General features: G+C 55.3%; 1 long non-coding RNA gene across 1 annotated transcript; it reads left to right on the top strand.

The window, feature by feature from the left end:
• Positions 1–111: 111 nt before the first annotated feature.
• Positions 112–5516, top strand: LOC138822800 (uncharacterized). The gene is made up of 4 exons (XR_011370632.1): positions 112–318; positions 1581–1653; positions 3117–3818; positions 4339–5516. It is a non-coding gene; the product is annotated as an uncharacterized lncRNA (long non-coding RNA).
• Positions 5517–6833: the final 1317 nt, after the last annotated feature.

The raw sequence follows: 6833 nt of genomic DNA, 5'->3' as shown, positions 1-6833 counted from the left end.
GGGCGCGGGCCCCAGCCTGCCGAGCTGGAGCCAGGAACTCGTGCCTACGCTGGCCGGGTCCATGCCACGAGCGTGGCGGGTGCGAAGCGGGTGGCAGGGTAACGACAAATGTCAGGGGCAGCCGCGGGGCGAGGGGTAAGGCTGGCACGGCCACCCTGGCCTGGCCGGCACGACCACCCCAGCCTGGACGGCATGACCACTGCAGCCTGGCCGGCACGACCACCCAGCCTGGACAGCATGACCATCCCGGCCTGGACGGCATGACCACCCCGGCCTGGGCGCAGGAAGGGACAGCAGACACCTGATCTCTAGTCACAGGTCTGGGTGGGTGTGGTCACTTTGGCCTTCCTTTCTGCGCTTCTCCTCCTGGGCTCTGGGGAAAGCTCACTAGATGCTGGAGCAGGCCAAGGGGGTGGGCCACAGCTGCCCAGGGCACACCTGTGGGAATGTAGATCCCAGAGATGAACAGCAGCAATCTGCAGAGCAGATGCTTCTAGAGGTGAACTCCGGAGTTCTGATGCACAGCCATGGCAGGTAGAGGTCAGACAGCCTCCATCCCTGGACTTCTCACTGAAGCCAAGAATGGCCTGGCTGGACTTGAAGATCCATGGCAGGAATGTTCAGCCAATGACTGACCGGACCTGCCATTCCGGACCCCTCTCCTCCCTCCATCCCAGAATGCCGGTCATTCATTTGTCTGCAACAAGGAGACAAGTAGAAATGTTTGTAGCCCAAGTAGCCAGAAGCAGAGAAGAGGAAAGGTCACACAAACATTAACTCGCAGTACTGTGTAATGTGTACGTGGTGACTCAGGGAAGATTTAAAAAGCTGTCCCCTTTGTTAGACATCGGTGGCTCATGTGTGGAATCCTAGTTATCACAGGAGGCTGAGATCTGAGGATTAAGGTTCGAAGCCAGCCCGGGCAGAGAAGTCTGTGAGACTTTTACCTCCAGTTAGTCATCAAAGAGCTCGAAGTAGAGCTGTAACTCAAGTGGTAGAGCACTAACCCTGTGTGAGAAAGCCGAGGTACTGCACCCAGGCCCTGGATTCAAGTGGATGAGTGCATATACAAACGATTTCTCTGTCTTGCAGCTTGTGACTTGTCTTTACATACAACAGTCCATTTACACCCTAGCTCCTTTACCTGTGGCTTATTTACTTTTAGACCTTATTTTGGTTTCACAAGTAAGACAACTATCTATAAAGCTCAGAGGGGAGCCCCCGCAGCCACCCGCTGCAGGGGCACACGTGCATGGTGCCTCTTCCGTATAGGTGTCCATGCATGCAAACTGTGGAGGCTTTGTAAACCGAGAACACTACCAGAGACAGAGAGTCGGTCTTGGGGAGCCAGGCAGGACAGGAGGGAGAGGCAGGACCCGGCCTTCTGAGCACAGAAGCCCTGGGCAGTTGGGGGACAGTCGCAGTAGACTTGTGCAGGAAGAGGGACAGGGCCCCGAGAGAGTTCTCAGGCACCACAGCCTGCCACTGTCGATTTGCACCTACTTCTGACGGGTAAGTTCCTAGACTTATTCCTGTACATTTGCTTTGGTATATATGTACTTCTATTTCCTTACCTTAAGGTAAAACAAGTCTTGCTTGCTCCTTTCCGGACTGCTAAAATGCGAAAAGCTTTGCAAGCGGCGCCATCTAATGGTGAGTCCAGGTGTCGGTTCCTTTCAAACAGACTCCCTCCAAGCACTCTGGGCCCACTGTGTGTAGAGCACCCTCCACACCTGACTGTGGCAGACAGTTATTAAAAGTTATTAAAAAGGCTGGTGAGGACAACGACCAGACATCTCTATGGATGGAAATGGTGATTGCTATCAAAAACCTTCAAACCGTGACCCAGAGCGATCATAAGGGTATGTGTGGTGTTTTGTCTATATGGTTATTATATCTCTGAAAGACAATTACTGGAGATAAAATGCTCAGCGTATTGTTTTGGTAAAGGCTACTTTATCCACATGGAAGAATAGAGTACATGCCAGCTTTAAGTCCTCCGCTGTGGAAGTGTTGATGGGGACCATGGGTGTGCAGTTCCAAGGCACTGCTGGGGACTGGCGGGTGGTCTCACATGAGACCCCCTGACTTATGTTTTGAGGATGAGAAATGCTGTTGCTTTGGGAAGATTTTGTCCCTGGGGTAGCAGGTGTGGGTCTGGAAAAAAGGGCCTTCCAGAATCTTGAGTAGATCTGGGGGTAACTCCATGTCTGTTGTATTGGGCTACAGTTATGTCTTTAGGGACCACAGCTGCCCTTCTTTTTTTTTTGGTCAGTCGTGGGTCTTGAACTCTGGGCCTGGGTGCTGTCCCTGCACTCTTCAGCTCAAGGTGAGTGCTCTACCTCTTGAGCCACAGCGCCACTTCTGGTTTTCTAGTGGTTTATTGGAGATAAGAGTCTCACATGGGTTGGGATGTAACTCAGTGGCAAAGCGCTTGCTTAGCAAGTGCAACATCCTGGGTTCGATCCCCAGTACCAAAAGAGAAAAGAAAAGAAAAAAAAGAGTCTCACAGACTTTCCTTGCCCGGGCTGGCTTTGAACCGTGATCCTCAGATCTCAGCCTCCTGAGTAGCTAGGGTGACAGGCGTGAGCCACCAGCGCCCGCTCACGGCTGCCCTTATTGCAGAAGTAACAACAAAACAGCCAAGCAAGTCCCTGTCGCCGTGTGTGAGTGTGTGTGTGTGTGTGTAGGGGGGCTCAAGGCCCTGTGGCCTTGCATTTGAACAATGGCTGCACCTACCTGGGCACACACAGGGGGAGTGATTTCTGCCCCCACGTATAAGCTTTTTTATTGTCAAATAAACTCCAGATTCTTGACGATGAAGCTGGGCAGGAAGGAGACTTCCGGCAGTGTAATCCAGGCATAGGAGGTTGGTGTGCCCCAGGGTGACCCCGGGGTGACCTTTGCGCAGAGCTTTGGGAAGAGTCCAGCCATGTCTCACCCTGAAAGTTGGCCTCCTGCAAGACGGGAACTGATGCCGGCCAGGCTCCGGGCCCATGGGCCGGGACCAGAGTTCACAGCTTGCTCTTTGTAGACCTCTCATTGCGTCTGAACTCTTCAGCAATGTTTTTCTTTCACCTTGCTAATCACTTGTTCTTTTATATCCGTTTTTGCAGGCCCCCAAGCCTGAAGGAAAACATAGCAGTTGAGCCATGTGTGCGTTGGTGGCTGAACAGAGCAGCGGATCTCTTCACGCTTCCAGCCCCGCCTTCTGATCCCTCCTCCCCAGAGCAGCCTCTGCCACCTGCAGCCACCCCCGCACCTCTGGGCCTCTGCAGGACCGGACAGACTCCGATCCTTTCAGCCTTGGGCAAGACGAAGTGTGGTCCCCTTGCCAAGCCCGGCTGAATGGCCTTGAGGACCTTCTTATTCACTGGGACAGATTTGTTTCTGGTACTAATCCTCTGGACAGGACGGCCCCAGGTCCGGCGTGCTTCCCGAGAAGCAGGCCTGTTGTTTCTGTAAGGGGGCCTAGGCACTGGCAAAACTAAACCCTGGAGTGACTTTCCAACCAGCCTTGCAGAGGCTCGCTTGCTGGCCGGCGGCCCCCTGTCACCGCTGCCATCTTGACTAGCTTCTGCTTTCTGCTAGGGACCCGCGCTCTCTCGTGGCTCGAGGGGTCTCAGCCCTCATCACTCTGCCATACAGATCTGGCTGCAATCTCCCTGTCTTCGCAGACCTTTCTCCTCCTTTTGAGTGGTATCCTTTGCCCAGGAAATGATCTACTTGGCACACCTCGGAGCCCGGGCCTGTCCCTGCCTGCCTTCCTGTGTGAGCCCCGCTCTGCCTGTTCCCACGTGGAACTTTCAACATAGCAGGTATCCCTCCATGTGAAGCATGGTTTTCAGGGCTCGCTCCTAACTTACTCTCCAAAGCTGGTCTTTCCTGTCTGCGCCCCAGGACGAGGCTGCAGCATGGGAGGGCCCGGTACACGTGTGTCTCGAATGCCCAGGCCCGGCCTCTGCTGGGCTGGGCACCTAGGCCCCTTTGGTGGTCCTTGTTGATGGCTGAGCCCCGGGCAGGCCCAGGTGTGGCCTCCATTCCAGTGTTCTGCTGGGGCCACGTCCACCGTGCCCACCACCCAGGCTCCACCAACTCGTGGCCTCTGGCCCCTGGCAAACTTCATAACTTCACCCCTGGGTGGAAGTAACCTGCCTTTCTTGAAAAGACTCTAGGAGGTCTAAAGTTTCCTGAAGTTCCTGTGGGTAGGAAGCAGAAACAGTATCCATAGCTGAAGATAAGACCCAAGCATAAAGTTAGAGGTCATCACAGATACATTGTTTTACTTGAGTCAAAATAGGTTAAAAAAAAAAAAAAACATTTTGCCTTTGATTTCAGCCTGTGTGCGGGTCATCTGAGGTCCTCTGCTTTGTCCCCGACCTACAGCCTGTGGTCCCTCTCAGGAAAGTGAAGTTGAGCCAGGCTGAGTAAAACACAGTCCACCACCCAAGACCACACTTGGAAGAGCACGTTTCTGCCAGCTGTCAGGAAGGGCAAGTCCCAGATCCGGGAGGCAGATGGTGGGGTGGGGGAGAGGGTGGCTGACTTCTCCTGCGGTCACAGAGGCGGTGGGCTCTGATGCTGTGACCTTGGCTCTCAGCCCGATAGAGGATGGGGACCCCCACCCCAGCCCCGCCCGCCACTACCCAAGTGTATCTTCCAGGGCCAGAGGTCACCCGCCGAGTGCCTGGGCCCCTCTGGACTGGGGCTGGGTGCACGGGGACTGTGGGGGAATGGACACTGGTGGACAATGCTTCCTGCGCCTTGGTGAACAGTGAGCCTGCCCGTGCTGTCTGCGGCCGGACTCATGTTCTTTCTCATCAGTGGCCCTGGAAATGCATCTGTCTGGCTGTGCACCCCCACGCCCCCCACACTGGGTCCTGCACACACTGGACCCTTCGTGGCCTGTGGCCGTGGACGCACCCCTCTTGGGGAGGTCTCCTCCCTCCTGCAGCTGAAGTCTGGGGTGTCAAGAGCCCATCAAGGCCTATCTCCGGCCTTGGTTAACCGTCCCCAGATGTTGGACACATTGGCTCTTCTGTGAAAGGGTCGGGGGGGGGTTACCCCAAAGGCCATGAGAGACGAACCAGAAGGTGGGTTTTAGAGCCTCCAGGCTCAGTGTGGTTTCTTGGCCGGGCAGAGTGCGCCCCATGACCCGGCCCGCTGCTGCGGGTGGAGCTGCAGCTCCACCGGCACGTGGAAGACCCCTTCCAGGACCTCGGCGTGGCCACTGCAGTCAGCGGTGGACGTCAGCGGTCAGCATGAGGCCGCTTGGAGTAGTGTGACTCAGTAGCCTCAGAGGACAGTCTGAGAAGAGACCCAGAGGAGGCCGCACGGAGACAAGGACAGACACGGCCTTACTCACACGGCCGGCAACGCCAAGGCTGCTGGGAGCGGGGCAAGGCCGGAGGGTCCCCACAGCCTCTGTCCTGCTCTTACCGGGTGCCCTGATTGCTCAATAAACAGCTGTTGGGTGGTGAATTGGAATGAAGTTGCATAGTTATGAAATAAAACAAACAAAAGGTTATGTCACCTGCATGTCCTTCTGAATGGAGGCTCACCCCACCGGTGTTTGATGTCTGTTTGGTTCCTGTTTGCATTGGAGCACCTGTGTGTAGAGCGGCTCTCTCTGAATTTCCAGAATCCAGTAAAAAGGCTCTGCAAGGTTCACATTTCTTAAAAAGAACTTCTAAGTTCAGAAACTGAAGTCTGTAAGTCTGATAGACTTTCCTACCCAGGCTGGCTTTGAACCGTGACCCTCAGCTCTCAGCCTCCTGAGTAGCTAGGACTACAGGCATGAGTCACCAGTGCCCGGCTCACTTTGAGACTTCATAGCTCAGGGTTCAACTCTTAACTTTGGAACGTGCTGTGCTGAGGGTGACCACTGTCCTTCTCAAGGCCTGCTGAGAGGGCCTGGGAAAGCGAGCTGCTCCCCTGCCCTGTGTTCCCAGCTCAGGAAGAGGACTCCGGAGGTGGAGGAGGGGCAAGGGTGGGCAGCAGCAATGTGTGCAGACGGCTATGGGGGTCAAGCAACGGCAGGAGAGCCAGGGGCAGCGCTGACTGGGGTGAAGGAAGGAAACAACATAAAGGGTCCACGCTGTGTCTCAAGAACCAACGGCAAACAACAAGCAAACCAAGAAATCTTTCCCCACTCAGAGGAGGTGGATTTGGGAAGGAGGAGACGCTGGCCAGGAGGAAGGGGAAAGGCTAAGCCAGATGGCAAGGGACCCCGGCCAGACTGTGGCACAGGAAGCCACAGGAGGCCCAGCAGAAGGAGGAGATGTGGAAGAGGCCCTCACTTGGGGTTTGGTCAGCAGGACCTGCTGAAGCCATAGCACCATGACTAAGATGACGAGACCTGCAGGGCCTCCCTGAGTCTGGCGTTGGTCCAATTTAACACCTTCTACATGGAAGCGTGTTAGCAGGATGTCTAACGCCAGGCTACGCAACCCAGTCAATACTTGGGTGGACGGAAGAGTGTTTGCTTGAGAGGGCCAACAGGTGCTGGGGGGGAGGGGCGCGTGTAGAACTTGGTTCCTGCCCGTTATTGTGAGTGTGCTGGGCGTTCACGGGAGGGGGAGGGGAGGGGAGGGGAGGCAGCCACCGCATGTGCCAGGAACGAGCAGCGGTTCTCACGCATTTGTATTCTTACAAAACGAGAAAATAACATGAAAGCCAAGGGAGGAAGCCTTGAACTTCAAAAGTTGGACCAGAAATTCTCCAGGACAAAAGTGAGGTGGAGTTCCTTCACCATGGAAGCCCGCCCTCCCATTCAGGCCCGTGTGGGGGCCTCTTTCTTTTGTTTACTTAGTGTGTGTGTGTGTGTGTGTGTG

The sequence above is a fragment of the Dipodomys merriami genome, unplaced genomic scaffold (genome assembly GCF_024711535.1).
Source record: "Dipodomys merriami isolate MVZ:Mamm:240054 unplaced genomic scaffold, mDipMer1.0.p SCAF_116, whole genome shotgun sequence".
NCBI classification, from domain to species: domain Eukaryota; kingdom Metazoa; phylum Chordata; class Mammalia; order Rodentia; family Heteromyidae; genus Dipodomys; species Dipodomys merriami.
The sequence above is the reverse complement of the archived record's forward strand: the minus strand, read 5'-3'. Positions and strand labels throughout refer to the sequence as shown.